This window comes from Lampetra fluviatilis, chromosome 41, assembly GCF_964198595.1.
Source record: "Lampetra fluviatilis chromosome 41, kcLamFluv1.1, whole genome shotgun sequence".
Taxonomy (NCBI): Eukaryota; Metazoa; Chordata; class Hyperoartia; order Petromyzontiformes; family Petromyzontidae; genus Lampetra; species Lampetra fluviatilis.
This window is the reverse complement of record NC_136315.1, coordinates 7,594,155-7,612,183: the sequence shown is the minus strand read 5'-3', so window position 1 is coordinate 7,612,183 and position 18,029 is coordinate 7,594,155. Positions and strand designations below refer to the sequence as shown.

The 18,029-nt window shown below is 44.8% G+C and overlaps 1 protein-coding gene across 12 annotated transcripts in view; it reads left to right on the top strand.

Moving 5' to 3' along the window:
- Positions 1-18,029, top strand: part of LOC144946506 (sorbin and SH3 domain-containing protein 2-like) — a 193,591-nt gene that overhangs the window by 39,377 nt on the left and 136,185 nt on the right. The gene's annotated exons all lie outside the window — the stretch shown is intronic.

Genomic DNA, 18,029 nt, shown 5'->3' with positions numbered 1-18,029 from the left:
TGATAAACTGTGTAGGTACAGATACGTGTAAAAGAGTGCATCTTTTTTGTCCACAGCAGTGGAAAGTGGTTGACCGTTTGGCATTACACCGTGCAAATATTTACAAATAGGCGTGTGCCGAATATACACTACCGTTGGACAAGCAGTATTTGTGTTGCACAGATCAAAACTCCTTTAGGCGAAACAAAGAAACGAGTCCAGAGAGAAGCAAACTCAACAATGGCACCTTCTTATTTAACAGCACATGTACCAGCCGACCTAACAGCGGCTGAATGCGTTAACAAAGACCTCTGGATAAACAGAGCAAAACACACGAGCAAACGGATACAATACAAAACACCACAAATAGCATGGGAACCATGATGAAATAGTAATTTCAGGTGAGCCACTGGGCCAGAACCTTACCTTTCGATCATTCATCGGTTGACCTTGCGCCTTGCCTTACGGAATCAGTCTTGTCAAGTGTTTGCCGTCTCAGCTTGTTGCGACCAAATACGCGCACGGTTAGATAACTGTAGGTTTTAGGACGTTTGGTCTTACACCACGAGAGCAGGTTAATGGATTGCTGTTAGCGTTACGCTTGGCCAGACCATTGGGGATTTGTTGCAAAATATGGGGAGGTAAGGGCGCCTAAAAGACAACTTGTGTGCATTCGTGAGGGTGGTGGCAGGATAAACATGAGGTCATTTTTTGAAAAACCGGACCTCACCGCCGATGCCGCGGAGTGTTTTGCCTGCTTTTTTCTGTCTGTCGGTTGAATGCGCCCTTTTACGCTCTTGCAACTGCAACTTTTGTTTGCGTTGGCACATTTATTCACGGTTAAATTGTTACGGAGATAAAAGCAATTCAATACAGTAGAACTAAATTTTGGGATATCTTATAAACAACTTGTGCGCAGCACAGTGGAGTCGCCGTTTGTTGGCATGTTCCATGAACAACATCTCGCGGTTTTTAAATCCTTTATATTAAGTTCACTTGCTTGCTTGCACGCGCGCTTACGACCGTGCAAATCTTTCGGTCGTTTAAAAGTCCTTTATATTAAGTTCACTTGCTTGCTTGCGCGCGCGCTTACGACCGTGTAAATCTTTCGGTCGTTTTTTAACCCACTTCCCGTGATCCGATCGAGCTGACATTTTGCACGCAGACTCGTTGTGCGTGACAATTTATTTTCGTGAAATTTTTTTTCCAAAATTTTACACTTTTTAGGAAAAAAATAATTATATTTAATTACCAATTGCTTAATGGTGGCAGGCAATCATCTGACCCATAGGTGGCATCCATCTCAAGCCAGAGGACGAGAGGACTCTAGCCGCCACGCATATAAAGGATTTATAGTGAAAAACTTTGTTTTTACGGGTTAATTATTTATTGTCAATGAGCTGCTGCTGTACGTTTACAGCAAAATTAACAGTCTGATCGGTCGGCCGCGTGGTGTGGTGGAGTAAAGTGCGGGTACCCGCACTTCTTCCAAGGTGTCTGGCCAGAGTGGAAGGGTAAGCCGGATATCCTCTTAGTGGCGCTCTAGATCTCCCTCTCGTGGAGGCACTCCCGAGCGCAACGGTGAGAGCAAAGCAATTGCAGGGCCGCACCTTTGCCCTCGAGCAGCAAAAACATTTACTTTTACGTAACTTCGTGAGGCGAGAGAGTCCAACACTGAGCCGGCATTGCGACGCTACATCTGGAATCTGACCAACACCAACACATTTGGGGCTCGTAATTCGTAAGCATTACGAAAAACAAACCAACCTCGCCCACCCGGTACATCATACACGGATCCCATTTTTTTTCTTTCTGAAAACGATGTTTGGTAAATGATAATAAAAGGAGAGATATTGTAGCCGGGGGGGGGGAAGTACGGCTAAATATTTGTAAACGTTCATAAATTTTTGCGGCGAGAAAAATGTCAACAAACGTAACAACGCGCATTTACTGAGCTACCCAGGGGAAGGAACTCGTAGGCAGGGCTGTACGGCCATATATGCCCATTAAGCCTTTTCTGTAGAACGTCGTGGGGACGCTGGCCCCCAGATCACCGTCTTTCTGATGCCTTTTTTAGGAGAAGGGTGCAAAAAAACCCACTCACGCCGCTGTTTACCTTATCCAAAGAAGTCTTGGTCGGATGAAAGCGGTGTTAAACGTAAAAAAATATCTACACATATAGTCAGCCAATAAGCACACGTAATATAGACCCGATGTAGATATGATATCTGAGGTTAATGTATGTTGAACTTTTTTCGCACCGTACACAGTCGACCATGCTAATCGGACTTTGCACCACGAATTATATTTTATTTGGATTTGTGCAGCATCTAAGTTACAGCCACATTTCAAGACGCCATACCGTGTGATACGCGCACTATGTCGATGATGGCATATGGTACATTTGTGAAAATGTATCGTTTCCGCGAGTCTAGTGAGAATCATATGAACATGATTGTGTTGTTTTTAAGAGATGTTTGTGCATCACCTCTCAATATTCCGATAATTAAATTTCACGTGGGTGCCTGTCTGTGTTAGTGCGTGGCGTGCGATGATTTTACACGGTTTGACCAGCAGCAGAGACACATTGCCACCCAACCAAATGCCTTCAATCGGTTGGCAATTACGGGTTGAAGTCAATTGAGAATCCAATCGCGCAAATGAATGTTGTTGGGAAGACCTGGGGAATCTTTTGTTCCGCTATTCTTTTTATTTAGCTTTTTGTTTCGCTATTTTGAACTTGGATTGGAGTGGTTAGCTTTGTGCACAGTGGACCCAGCGGCCTGAGTTCCATTTCCTGCCACAGCTAACATCATTGGCGAGTGATATCCAGAAATGGTTCTGTGCATGGTGAAGCATGGTCAATCAACCCCCACAACGAACACGACGCGTGTGCGGAATCCAACATGCCAGCAGTGGATTGCCAAAAGCAAATATATATCCATTAATTTTATTATGCTCGTATATTTGACACGAATGGGTATGTAAATGCAACGGGTTTTTTTTTTACAATGCTTACATTGCAGTCTTCGGAAGGACAACGCAAATGGGCACGACACAAGGTGATTTCACTGTACAGTCCCGCTACGTTCATTTGTAACCGTTGCTGTTGCGGTCTCGTCGAGGTCCGCTGCACTGACATCATATTGCCTTTATGAGCAGGCTGCACATACGTTGGGAAAGGGTCTCTTTAAGCAATGCTATACACGGAGCACACTCCGTGAGCCCATTTCGCTCGTGAGCACATCTTCCCTTACACATCTTCCCTTTTTGTTCAACTGTTGGCCACAATGTGCCAACGCCTCTCTTGCCAACAAGGGGATGACTCCATCAAGGTGTTTCTTTTTGTTGGTCAGTTTGCCAACATGTTAATCCGCCGGTTGAGCCGAAACGATGGAGTTGCAATTGGGGGAGGAAACACCACGCTTCAGAGCGCATCCACCGCAGAGATGGGGCGATGCAATGAGCTCAGGCACAGAAGCTCGCTGGATTGTTGTGTCGCAGGACCGTGAGAGATGGTAGTGGGTAGATGGTGGCTGATTATGTTGTGGGTCACCGCGGTGGCGAGAGGTTAACTGCCTCGCCTGGTGCACAGGAGGCCGTGGGTTTCATCCCAAATATGACGCCTGCTGTATATTTGGAGTTTGCTTGTTCTCCCCGTGGTTGCGTGGATTTTTCTCCGGGTCCTCCGGTTTTTTCCTACACATTTAGAATCAACGTGCATTTAGAGTATTTGGCTGCTATAAATTTCCACGTGATAAGCCACTTCACTTAGATATCATTTGTGGCCAGGTCACTTCTGAAAAGAGCTATATAGCTCAGTGGGCCTTACCTGCTAAAATAAAAAATAGTAGTATATTATATTGGCGGATACATGCATATAATAAACATATGCATACTTAATGTGCATGCGTATAGCAAAATATCAATTTCATAATTATATACGATTCGCAGCTCCCAATACCATTATTGAAAATAATCCATAACTACATTGTATATTTAAAAACGAAGCCATTTGCCCGTCCAAGGACGCGTATATTGCAGTAAATATGAAACTTGCAAGCGAAAAGCAGACCGCGACGTGATATTCATTGCATTAATTCGTGTGCAGGAGGGGGGAGGAGGCGCCTCGCCCCCCATGTGGAGTGACGTCACCAGCTAATTACTAATGGGGGGGGGGTGTCCATTTGGAAGACGTCACCTGTTAATGATTATTAATGAGGGGGGCTGTTCTACGTGGAGTGACGTCACCTGCTCATGATTATTAATGAGGGGCGGGGGTCCATGTGGAGGACGTAACCTGTTCGTGATTATAATGAGGGGCTGGTCGACGTGGAGTGACGTCACGAGCGTTGCACACAGACATTCTTGGCTCATTATAGTAGGTACTAATAATGGGGGGGCGGGGTGTCCATTTGGAGGACGTCACCTGCTCATGATTATTAATGAGGGGGGCTAGTCGCCGTGCAGTGACGTCACGAGCGTTAAGGACATTGCTGGGTGATTATAGCAGGTATCCTGAGGTTATCCATATCTCTGATTGTGACCAGAGCACGTGCAACGAAACATCGGACATCTTGCCAACAAGACGCGCAGGGCACAATCGCGGGAGACTCTGCAGGAGTGAAATCCCCGGTCCGAGTCTCCATTCAAGTGAATGGAGATTGTCGCACAAGATCACAATTCCTACAGGAATAGTCCGGGATAGGATGGAATCGTGGGGTTGGAGTAGAGTCCCGTCCCCCCTCTCCTCCCCCAGCAAGTCGCCATCTCAAGTATAAGTAGCGGCAGTATTTTGTGAGGTTCAAATCGGGGTTACATTTGAGAGGCTGTGGCCATTTGCGAAGCAGGTCAAGGCATGAGGCTTAACCCCTGGCATAAAGCTGGGCCTGCAAAAGCCAACGGCGGCGCGTGGAATGGACTCGGGGAGGGGTGCCGATATTTTGGCCATTTAAGTTATGCATGCTCACACCATGTCAGTGCTTCTTCACGATCAAAGATACACGATACGTGAGTCAACACCGTCATTGACATGCAAGCCTGCATTCGGGCATGCGTGCGCGTGTGAGTGTGTAAAAGTATGCGCCGAGCGGGGGAGCACTGGCATAGTGGTTAGTGCGCTGCGCCATAAACTCTGCGACCTGAGTTTGATCCCTGCCGATGGCTAAAATCGATGGCGAACATCTGAACTGGTTCCTAGGTCGAATCGGCCATATATAAGTATCTTGTGCAATGTGTAAACATCATCACTGTGGAGACAAAGGCAGGCTGGGCGTGGTGGTGGCCTTCACAGGTGCTCGCGAACAGCATTTGCCTCCACAGTCTGTCAAGGATATTTTGGAGGTCTTTGTTTTAGCATGTGCTGTGTTGGGGTTGGGGAGCTCCGGCGAAGTGGTTAGTGCACACTGCTCCATCAACCATGCCACCCACCCACGTTCGATGCCAGGCGCGACGGCTAAAATCCGTGGCGAATTTGTTGAACCGATTCGGAGCCTCTCCTCAGCCTCACACGAGCCTCTGGTGCGGTGCCAGCCTCACGAGGCGATTGCTTCCAGTACTTGCCCCTACGGTCTACCAAAGGCTACGTGGGGCATCTTTGTGCGTGTTTGAGTTCAGGCGAGTGTTGAGAGCTCTGTGGGTGATCTTTGCGTGTGCTGCGCGTGCATGCAATTCACATCACATTATTCACACGTATCGCCGAAGGCAAGTATAAACATCGTCCGAATTCTCAGGACCATCTGATTTGGTACGTTTGTTATTGATTTGCCACTGTTTTTTTTTAAGATTGCACAGCGTGTCAACGATTACGATTCAAGGCTACTGCAAAGCGCTGGTCATATACAATCGGAAATCTTGCAGAAAATGCAGTTGTATGCTAAGCTTGGTGGCATTTGTGCAATTTAAAATGTAGTTGTGAGTGATGATGGGAATATTTCAGAACATGATTGAGCTAGTTTACCAACTATGGAGAAACACGTGTGCATTATAATGGTTTAACTAAATGTGATTTAATTTAATTAACTATATATACTAATGAAGTCAACAATCCGATAAGAAAATGCTGGCTCAAATCTCAGAATTGCAGTCTTTGCTTAATCCTCGTGCACTTGTAGACTGGGATCGAGTCCTGATCTTCGTCAACAAATGATCACATTTTTCTAGTGATTTTGTGTGAGCACCCAGTTTGTGTCATCTTTTTTTTTCTTCCATTCAATCCATTTTCACTATCCAGACGAAAATGTAGGCCACCAGACAAGTGAGAGACAATTTAACATCTGCCGTGTGCATTGACCGAATAATCCCAGTGTGACCGCAATCGATGCTTCATGCCAAACGCGAAGGCAACCGTGGTGAATGTCCCTTTGCACACAGCGATTCCCAAAAAAAAAATAGCATTCACAAAAAAAGCGTTAAAATACGCCAAAGCAATTTGTTGTCAAAGCAACGATGACAATTTCTCTAAATACTCCGACGTTTACTTTTGCAATTGTTGGTGCATAGGAAGGGTTGCGTTTCGATTTAAAGCTTTCGTGACTGCAGGGATTCATCTTCTTGGTTCTTTCGGTAAAGTCACGTAGAAGGGAAATAAGGGAAATAATAAAGAAGGGAAATAATAAAATAATACGTAGAAGGGAAATAATAAAATAATACAAAAGAATACATGGTTATTTTATTATGTTTTATTTTTATTATTTTATTATTTCCCTTCTACGTGACTTTACCGAAAGAACCAAGAAGAAAGGTTGCGTTGTCACGTGGTCGGCATTTATGGTGAGGTAGTGGAGTTTCAAGCGAAATCAGTTAAGCCAGACTGTGTAAACGCATCAAAAATTGACTCCTGTGTGCACGTGTTAGGTGGATTGCTGAGTCAGAGGATCGTGAGAGGTGTCTGTTCAGGAGACCTTCGGCCAGCAGTGGATTAATGATGGCTGATGATGATTGTTGCCAGCGGGCTTGGCTATTTCAAAACATAGCTTCTCTCCTCTTTGGCCCCAATTAGCGTGCATCTTCTGCGCAGTGTATACAGTGGAAGCTGGATACAAGCAACACAACTGTGTTCTGGATATCAGCACATGGTTCTGATATAAGCAACACAACTGTGTTCTGGATATCAGCACATGGTTCTAATATAAGCAACACAACTGTGTTCTGGATATCAGCACATGGTTCTGATATAAGCAACACAACTGTATTCTGGATATCAGCACATGGTTCCGATATAAGCAACACAACTGTGTTCTGGATATCAGCACATGGTTCCGATATAAGCAACACAACTGTGTTCTGGATATCAGCACATGGTTCTGATATAAGCAACACAACTGTGTTCTGGATATCAGCACATGGTTCTGATATAAGCAACACAACTGTGTTTTGGATATCAGCACATGGTTCTGATATAAGCAACACAACTGTGTTCTGGATATCAGCACATGGTTCTGATATAAGCAACACAACTGTGTTCTGGATATCAGCACATGGTTCTGATATAAGCAACACAACTGTGTTCTGGATATCAGCACATGGTTCTGATATAAGCAACACAACTGTGTTCTGGATATCAGCACATGGTTCTGATATAAGCAACACAACTGTGTTTTGGATATCAGCACATGGTTCTGATATAAGCAACACAACTGTATTCTGGATATCAGCACATGGTTCCGATATAAGCAACACAACTGTGTTCTGGATATCAGCACATGGTTCTGATATAAGCAAAGCAACCTTCCGCCACGCTGGCGGGCGGAAGGCGAAGGTCAACTTCTGATAAAAGCACACTTCTTCAAATACAAACACACGTGCGTGGCCTTGCTGACAAGAGGTGTGCTTACATCAAGCTTCTGCTGTATTTCATTGTCACATTGGTGCGTGCGCGTGGTGTGAGAGAGGTTTGTGTATACCCTAGCGAATTTTAATCCTCAGCATACAACGATGAGATCGGGAATTGCGAAGAGGATTAAGTTGTGTACTCTCTGTGGCTGTGGTCTCGCTCTATATATGTCTGCGTTCAGTCATCACAGCACATCCCGAGTGAGTTAGAACAGCTTGTGGTATGCCCCATTGTACGTCAGCACGAGCACCCGCGATGAAAAATATATATTTCTATAATAACAACAACGTACATTTTCTCGGGTTTTCTTCAGTGCCATAACATGGCAAGCCATCATTGGGGTGCACCCACCAAACGACACAAACATTAAATGTGAGCCGTCAGCCCGTTTCCAGTGAGCATGTGAGATGCAGTGTCACTTGTGGCCATTGAACGTGTCAGTTTTTATGAATAAAAAACACAATTTCTGCAGTATTTTAAAGACAATAGTGCCCTTTGCTTTGTGCAGGAAAGCGTCGCCGAGTCTTAAGACTGGATTTGCATGAATGGCAATCCGTTCGTGGGTGGTTTGTACGCGGACGGTAACTGGAGTATCCAAAGAAAATCTGCCATGCATACCAGGGGGATAACACTCAAGAAACCTCTGCACAGATGGATTCAATCCACATGCTGTACTGCCATATCCTGGCCACTTCGGAGCCATGGAGGGTGCGATTCGCCAACCATCACCTCCAATGTGTGTTGGATCACTCTTAGCAGCAGCAGTCGCGGATTAAGAGACTGATGCAGTGTTCATCAACCTTCATTAGGATGTGAACCTGTAACCCAGTTGTGCAAAAGTCAATTGTGACAGCATCCTGAGCATAGCTCTCAGCTGTCAAAAATCAGTCAAGAAAATACCGATATGGCCTCGCCCTGTGAAGCACCTGCTCACAAGATAGGAGGACGGTCACTTAAGAGCGAGGAGAGACGCGTGAGTGGTTTACGACCGGGCCACAGCGGAGGTGGCCGGGGTGGCTCAAGAGGTCCGAGCGCTGAGCTGGCAACCGCTGAGGTCCTGGGTTTTCGAACCCAGACAGCTGCCTGTGATTAAACTGGGTCGTCAAGTGTCGTGGAATTTATGTTCGCAGCTAGGTCAAAACAAGTATAACGCGTAAAAACAAAGTTTTTCACTATAAATCCTTTATATGCGTGGCGGCTAGAGTCCTCTCGTCCTATGGCTTGAGATGGCTGCCACCTATGGGTCAGATGATTGCATGGCAGCATTAAGCAATTGGTAATTAAATATAATATTTTTGTCCAAAGAAGTGTAAAATTTTGGAAAAAAAATTTCACGAACATTAATTGTCACGCACAACGAGTCTGTGTGGAAAATGTCAGCTCGATTGGATCACGGGAAGTGGGTTAAAAAACGACCGAAAGATTTGCACGGTCCTAAGCAAGCAAGCAAGTGAACTTAATATAAAGGATTTTAAAAAATACTGAAAATTCAATTCGAATTTGCGCTTCATTTAGCTCAACTCCAGCTCCTGAGAATGAAAACATGAGGTCGACTGTCATGCGATGAACCGAGCTCTCCCGTGCGAGTGCAATTCGCAACTGCTGCCCTCTGCTGTTTGCGGATCAGAGGGCACTTGAAGGGAACTCCGCAGATCGCTCCGTGATATCCACTTCCGCGGGCCGTTCTCCGACGCGACTGGTACGCGCTGGCTCCGCGAGAAATCCGAAAGGGTTCCTCCGTCTCGTGACGCCACAACGCCGCAAGGCGTAATAATCTGGGTCAAAATTGGGGAAGGAGACGAAATGAATAAAGTGATTTTCCCCGGGGTTTTTTTTTAGCGGGTTGAGACTTGAGTATCGTGTAAATTAGGTACAACCCGAGCCGTGCCGTCCGTCTACGGTTTCGGGATGTCACGTGCAACTTTACGGCAACTCATCCCCCCTCAGTGAACTCTGCCTCCCGCGTGTCTCAAATCACACGGCGGCTTTAAAAAGGACGGGCATGTGTTGTGGCCTGACATCATCCTTTAACAAGCATCGCAATACGCTTGCATCATACCCTTAATTTAACACTTTGCCACATCAGCACGGGGAGCAGCAATACCTGGCCACCTTCAAACTGATCTTTGTTCATTCAGCCTAAGCGTTCGTGTCCCGGTACGTTCTAGGGAAATGTATTTTTGGTCTGATATATTCCCCAGTGCGAAAAAAAATGAGTCTAAAGCTTGCGTGTCATTGTTGTCTCTGTGATATTTTCATTTTTTGTTGTTGTCCAGAGCTCCTAAGCTGCTACGAGCATGCCCTCCCGCACAAGGGAAGGTCACGAAAAATGTAACAGAAAGACGTGAGAAAAGATTACTCCATTAAACAAGTTGAAACGTCGTGGCATTTTTTGTTCGCCTACCTCGGCTCTGCACAGTTGAGCACAGTTGAGCTTTAACCGCGCAGTCGATTGTTCCTGCGCCGTAGTGATGGAGAAACATGCGCGTTGACGAATGTCTTCGCCCTTTATTTTTAAAACCAACCGACAGCCCCTGCTGCGTCGATATTTTCACGGTCGAGCTCTCCGGCGTGTCGCCAGGTCGTGCCGTTGTGTTTGTTCAGCGCGATGTCCGACGTTGTCGCTCCACGCTCCGTGAGCTTCTTCGAAAAAACGTCTTCAGTTCGCGAAGCTTCTTCTTATTATTATTATTCGGGACCTACATGAGTTCTTTGGCATGTGGGGCGGAACGCCGGCCTTCGCGCTCAACAGAACGCGCGCCGCGAGCCGAAAAGCTCATCGGAGAGCTAACGGCTTGCCGAAATTCGGTGTCTGGGTGGTTTTGTTTTTGCAAGAAGGGCCCTCAATGATGGAATTGGTTTAATAGGTTGTACGCTATTATGATGGTCAAGTGATGACAAAGAGCGGATGAGCGATGTGTTCAATGGCAGTGGAAGGGAAGAGTGATAAATCGAGTCCTTTGTTCTGTTTTCATAGCGTTCGTGAATTCACACGTCAATTCGATTTCAATCCAAGCTCACGCACGCCATGTTTCTTGACAGAAACATTACCAGCACTGCCGATGAATCACCGCTTAGATGAGCGCAGTACATTGTCACCGTTCAGTTACGATTCAATTCACAAGCAAATTTCATTTTTCTCTCCGAATTGGGATGCATGTAGAAATCAGCCCCTTTGCAATCTGCTGCTGGATGGATGCCTCTCCATGCTGTGTCAGGTTGTGATAGTCGTTGATATCAGAATCAGAATCTGTATTTTGACTCGAGAAATCCGATGAGCTATGAAGCTCTTTTTTTCACAGATGTCCAGTAGGGGGGGTCGGAAACTTACAACAGCAATACAACAACCGATAGGAGTGCAAAGTATGGAAAAGGTAAGCAAGTCACTAAAAAAAAAAGATACAAATACATAAAAGTATATAATATGAATCTATCTAACTTATTCTGGTAATAAAACGACAAAATTATTTGATCTATGAATAAATAAAATCATCCATGCCCTACTGTTAAAGGGAAAAGTGAGTGGGTTTTAAATAGGACCCGTCGCTAGAAGTTATTCTTTCTGATGGACAACGCTGGTGATGACATGGCAACCAAAGGAGAGACTGAGCCGGGCAGGACAACCACTGTGGAGATGGAGTGATGAGATCAATTCACGTGCAGGAGCAAGATTAACTGTGGCATCGCAGGATGGTGAGCCATGAAGATGCATTTGGAAGCCTTGATCCAGCTGTGGATAGACCACAGCTGATGATGAAGATGTTGAAAGTTTAAACATCTATTTCTGAACATTTTTATCATATGAAATTCGTAATTGCCACTTATTTATACATTAACTCGTGCCCAACTGTGCCTATCTTTGTTTACGTGACCACATTGTTCCTAACTTTGTATCAGTAAATGTGATAGGACCTTTCAAATCAGAAGGACATTTAGTTAGTGTCAGCGCCTTATTGAAGTGACTTTATGCAGGACCCACACACGCACACACAAGTGCAAGTATAGACGTTATCAGTATTTAAATATACCTCCCCATTATAATGACCCTGGTAGGAATTGCTGTAACAGTATGAATAGGACCATTCGTATCTCATAGTCAAATGTGAGGGTATTTTAATGTTTGGCAATGCTATTACATTGTCAGCTTTGGCAAGGCCTGTCATTGAGTCAGAATGGCACGATTTGCTATATTTTTACTCAGTACCAGTGACATACGTGTGTATGATTTCAACTATAAAAATTCACATACCCTGGTGAAATTGCTGGCGAATGCTTTACCCTTTACCACCCGCCGGCATCAACAAGCACTGACTTCTCGCTTGCAAACATAGTAAACACAAACATTTTGGGCAAATGCATGTTTTTATATGACGTGGGGTTGACAACCTGAGTTGGCTTCCTGGCCACGTCCCCGTCAGTGGCGAGTGAGCGGCGAGTGATATCTGAACTGGTCCTTGGCCCACAAACCCCTTCGTGGCCAAACAATCTCCATGACCAACGTGGCAGGGGTAGGCCCTTGTCCAACATTTGATCGACAAAGGACTATAAATTATATTTATTATTGATATTATATATGGAATTTGCGCATCAAGACAAATTAGTAACAATGGGCCTTTACACCTTTTAACCCACCTTCAGACATTTATTTTAGTTGTATTTTTCTACCTACGTGACTTTACCGAAAGAACCAAACAGTATGGATTCCTGCAGTCACGAAAACTTCAAATCAAGATTATTACAGAAAGTCAAAGTGATTTAATGCTAAAATGAGCACTGAGGCGATGATCATCTCCCATTTACAGCCCTGAGCCATGGACTAAAATTTCACAAGCCTATGGGCAAGACTACCCATAGGAAACCCGCTGTTGACTTCCCCACAAAGTGGTAGAACATTTTATTGATGATGATGATGGGCTGAGTCAACCACCAACCAGGAATTTAACTTCCCAGCGAGCAGTTGGCTCTCCTACCGAACCAACCTGACCCGCTTTATTATAGCAGCTACATTTACAATTTCGGGAAATTACAATTTGATTTTGTGAATTGCTTCTCTTTTTTTTTTACTATTGTCACTTTGGACAGCATTGCTCTTCAAATCTCAGAATTACGGGTTTAGAACTGTGATACCGTCTTGATACCAAAAATGAGAACTATTTTTTTAAAAAAGAACTTTGTTAACGTCAGTGCTTTGTCTCATGCCAAAGCCGGCATGTCTGGAATTTGCTGTTTTCTTTTTGTGTTGAAAAGTTTAAACAAAGTGTCATTATCTTGCTTCCGTTTGTGTGCGTAAATGTTAGACCACGGTGAGAAGATGTTAACTGCCTCTCCTGGTATGCAGGAGGTCGTGGGTTCGATCCCGACCCTGACGCCTGCTGCTGTATATTTGGAGTTTGCGCGTTCTCCCTGTGGTCACGTGGATTTTTCTCTGAGTCCTCTGGTTCTTTCCACATTTAGAATCAACATCACGCGTTTTAGAGTATTTGGCTGCTATAAATCTACACATGATAAGCCACTTCGTTGAGCTATCATTTGCAGACCATGTTGCTTCTGATAAAGAGCTACATAGCTCAGTGGGCCTTACCTGGTAAAATAAAAAAATGTTTTTAGTAAAAAAAATGGTTTAGTTTAGTTTTAGTTTCCCTTGCCATGTGTTGCTGAAGGAGTCGCTTTCTTCCAGCCCTAACCCATCCACTTAGTTTTTTTTACATCTTACACAACCGCGAAATATTGCGAGCTCTTAAGTTGTCAACCGAAAACTCCTACACAGGCCCCCTCCGATGTTGCGTTCGGGTTGCACCGCGTGCTGTTCGCCACGATGGCCGACGTTTCGCTCTACATTCTGGGAGCTTCTTCAGGTGCGTGGAGAGAAACGTCGGACGCGATGTCAAAAAAACGAGCGGCACAAACGAAGAACCGAAAGCACAACCCGTGAAAACCTACGCTGTCGAGAACTCCCAACATTATAGTTATTGTTCGATCTCACGGAACAACACATGCTTACCGCTCGTGTCGAGGTTTACTTAAAACAAACAATGTGCCAGTTTACCGTAAAGCACATCTGTTACCGTTCGCCACATTGGGTGCTAAAAGAGCTCTTTTTAAAATATATTTTTTGGCAAAGGATGTGGGTCATGTGAGGGCTTTGAGCGGGTGTCGTATTGTGTAATTTATGAACCAATTCATCAACTCATCCAGGACCACGCACAGAAAATCTATAAGTGCATGAACGCCACTGTCAGGGTTGAGGTGAGTAGTGTGTCTGTTGTAAATGTCCTATGAACTGAGATTTTAGTTTGGTACCTATTGCATTGAGTAGATATAGCACCATCACTGTTAATTTTGCCATAATCTGTTATGTTTGAAGCTTTCTTGCTTGAGCTCTATCCATCCGTCTGTCTATCGATGTGTCTCTGTCATGTAGAGATGCGACAACTCTCATAAATATGATCCAATGTGAACAAAATTTGACCATAACGTCGCATTATTGTTATGAATTTACCCGAAAGAAAACTGGCCACATTGATCAAAGGGTTGCCCAAACATTGGAGACCTAAACCAGAGCAAAAATCTGCAAACGCTTCCCTACTGCTCATTAAATGTATTCCGAATATATCCTTCATCCAGCAGTGTAATGACAATTGGAATGTAAATTATTATGTAATCGAGTTTCCCTCAATTAATGCATTACATGCCATGGTTAACGTATTACTGTGAGGTTTTCCAAAATGACCATATTGTGTGACATCGAATTTATATGGACACTTTTGAGTGTCAATCTAAATAAATGTTGCTTTTGGATGGCCTCCACACTTGCTTGGGAGTGTGACTAAACGCACAGTTGCCGAACGCATGCATTGCAGGGTTTAATATTTGCAGGGAAATCTGCGGTGTTTTTTAAATCAAAACCCATGGCCTTCATACGTTTTCATTGTCACTTAGCTGCTGATTCATACAAGTATAGCAGGCAGCCAGGTAGATATATTGCAGTGAACCTTAGTGCATTGCAGGGATTCTTTCCCTCGTGTACAAGCTGCAGATTAGAACATTTCGGCATGCAGATTATCAAATCATAAGCAAAGCAACAGAAATAATTAAATGAATAGATTATACCACACGTTTGTTTGGCATAAGGTTCGACGTTTTACTCCACGTACTTCTCCAGGCACTGAAAAGTGATCCCCTCAATTCACCCCCTGAATATTGCTGCCAGCACGAGGAGCGAAACGTCAGACACCGTGCCAAACAACACGCGGTATCAAACCGAAAACACACGTCGTAAAAGCCACACATGACGACCACACCACGAAACCTACACGATGGGAAAGGAACGTCCCGTCACCGTGCGCTCTCGTGCCACGAGTGCAGCGTGGCTGGAACGAGCAAGGGGGAGATGTATTTCGATTTAAAGCGTTCGTGACTGCAGGGATTCATCTTCTTGGTTCTTTCGGTAAAGTCACGTAGAAGGGAAGTAATAAAATAATAAAAATAAAACATAATTAAATAATTTATTATTTTTATTATTTTATTACTTCCCTTCTACGTGACTTACTTCCCTTCTACGTGACTTTACCGAAAGAACCAAGAAGAAGGGGGAGATGTGTTCGAAATCTCCTTCTCATCATTCCATAAACGTGTTTCTCAACCACACTTGGGGAACGCCCCCCCTGCCCCCGCCTGCCCCCACCCTCAGCGGCTCTCTAACCCCCCCACACACACACACCCCGCGCCCCCACCGCTTACGTTAATGAGAACATGGCATTATATAGACTCTTGGAACGGGTCCAAACTTCTTTCAAACACGTCAGTTGCGTCTCGCTCATTGTGCGCGCTGCGGGCCCATTGCAGCTTGGCCATACATGGGGCCACGACTTCGGGCCGCGCGGTGCGCGGGCAGGCAGTGTTTATGGCGTCTTCAATGAATCGTTCACGCTTTGTTTACTAACGGAGCTTCCATTTAAGGTCGAGCGTCGTGGCCAGACATGTCCCAAGCTTCGCGCGCTGTTTGCGGCGTTGCCAGCCGTACGTTTCGTGGGTGGGTGGTGGTTGTGGTTTAGGGATGGCTTAGTGTCTCCAAATGTCGATAAATAAGACTCGGAATGGGAATGTTATTGTTACGAGCGGTGCGATGGGATATGCTGCTCTCTCCTTTTGTTTGTCGAGATGATTTCGTTGTTTTTTTTTTTTACAAAATTAACAATTTTGCAATAAACCAAAACATTTCGGCAAACTGCCGCCTCTACTAGCAACAGATGGCGCACCACGATCAGCCCTGCATTAAGTTTATCGGCACAAGATACACGTGTGGATGAATGTATGTGTCATCACTATCATTGTCATTAACATTAGCCATTAGCATTGTCGATCCACTGCTGAATGAAAAACTCCCCACGACTACATCACCATTCCACACAATCCGTCTCCTCCCCATGCACCTGAATTGATCTCATCGATTCTTTCCAAAGTTGTCGCCCGGCACACCACATCGATGATTCCTCTTGCTGTGGCTGCTGCCAGTCACGCGCTTAGCAGTGACCCAGATACATTAAGCCCTGGATGCGTGTATTGTGATTGCAAGATTTTTTTTAAATATAATTTGATGAATCAATGCATCATTAAACCCCATGTATTGCACTTGCATTGTCTGGCATGGGTGCCCCTGTGGTAGGAAGCACTATGTGGATTTATAATCTCAAAAATAATATTATTCATTGAGACAGACAAACACATTTTGCAGTCATAAATGGGCAGTGAACTTTGGCAAGCTCTTCCCCCCCCCCCACCTAAATTGTAACATTCTTAACTAAGCACATTCGAGTCGGCCTATGTAACCAAAAACAGGGAAATCAATTGCGCCACGTGTCGCTAATCGTCAGTCAGAGGCAGGCATTGGCAAAAGTGGGAGAGACGCTGTTTACACATACTTTATCACCGTGCGCGAATTGTGCGATTTTATAGTGTTTACCTGGATTGGTTGAACCATAATATGCTAGATGAAGGTGTCCTATGCCGTGATGATCGTGAGGGTGGTTTGACTATACTTCACGCCGCTGGCCAGGATGGGGTTGGCGAAGGGGAAACTTCCAGAACCAGTGCAGATATCACTCACCACTGATGTGAAACCGTAGCCGGGAATTCGTCGATTTGGTTGTGCAGTGCGATGATCACTTGCACCACTGCTCCTGCGAATTGAAACAACAGCACTGTAACTTATTTTGCTTTCCTTATGATGATGATGATATTTTACCCTGGACAAGGTCGTTGTCCAGAGAATGATGATGTTCCGCATGATCGCCGTAAGCGTTCTGTTTGAGTAAAAGGGAGGCGGTGCGCAAAAGTTTGACGCAACATTTTTGGCTCGCTTCCAAAAGACAACTCCCGTATTAATTAAATAAACGAATAGTTTTAGGAGAACCGCCCGCGTTCATTAGCACTCTATTTCTAGTCCCTCGTTTCGGAGGTATTTTATGGAGACTGAATAATTTGTTCGTGGACAAATGTACTTGCGGTGTTGATCAATGATCTCTTTTGCTACTACGAGTGGCATGATGAAATCTCATACTTTCCAAAGATAGCAGATGTGTGCCACCCCCTAAAAGGGGAGGCGGGTGGTCATTTAATAGTGTCCCTACGGCACATTATCTTTATAGGTGGGACGACATACAAGTGCCGGTACACGTCGCTACTTGCCTCGTTCAGTGCGTGCAGTGCGTGACCGGGCCACAAATGTGCCGCTGAGGCATCTAACAGAGAGCACGCCATAGCCAGTATGACTTAGTGAAAACCCCCCTCCCCAAACTTATACTGCTTCATTTCATACAGGCGGCAGTATGTATAAGCTCGGGCTGTAACCTCGTAGGGATTAGGGGGGGAAAGGCTGAGTTCGTGTGCAAGCTCAGCTCTGTTTTTTTTTTACACGGCTGCAGGGCAATTACACGATACAATACAATTTGGGTTCATGTGGCAACATTGTTGCGTAAATGTGTTCGCACGCCAGCCAAATGAGTGTGGGAAAAAAATGTCAATTCCATCAAGAGTTTTGATCAAATAGATGTTTTTTTTATTAATGCTGCATCATGGCACTGTAATGGATAGTGGCGGTTCAGGGATGAGGCTTTCATCCAACAGTGAATAGACCATGGCTGGTGATAGGAATGAGGTATTTTAAAAAAAAAAACTCCATTAGATACAATTTGGTTAGTTAACATTGGGTTTTAGG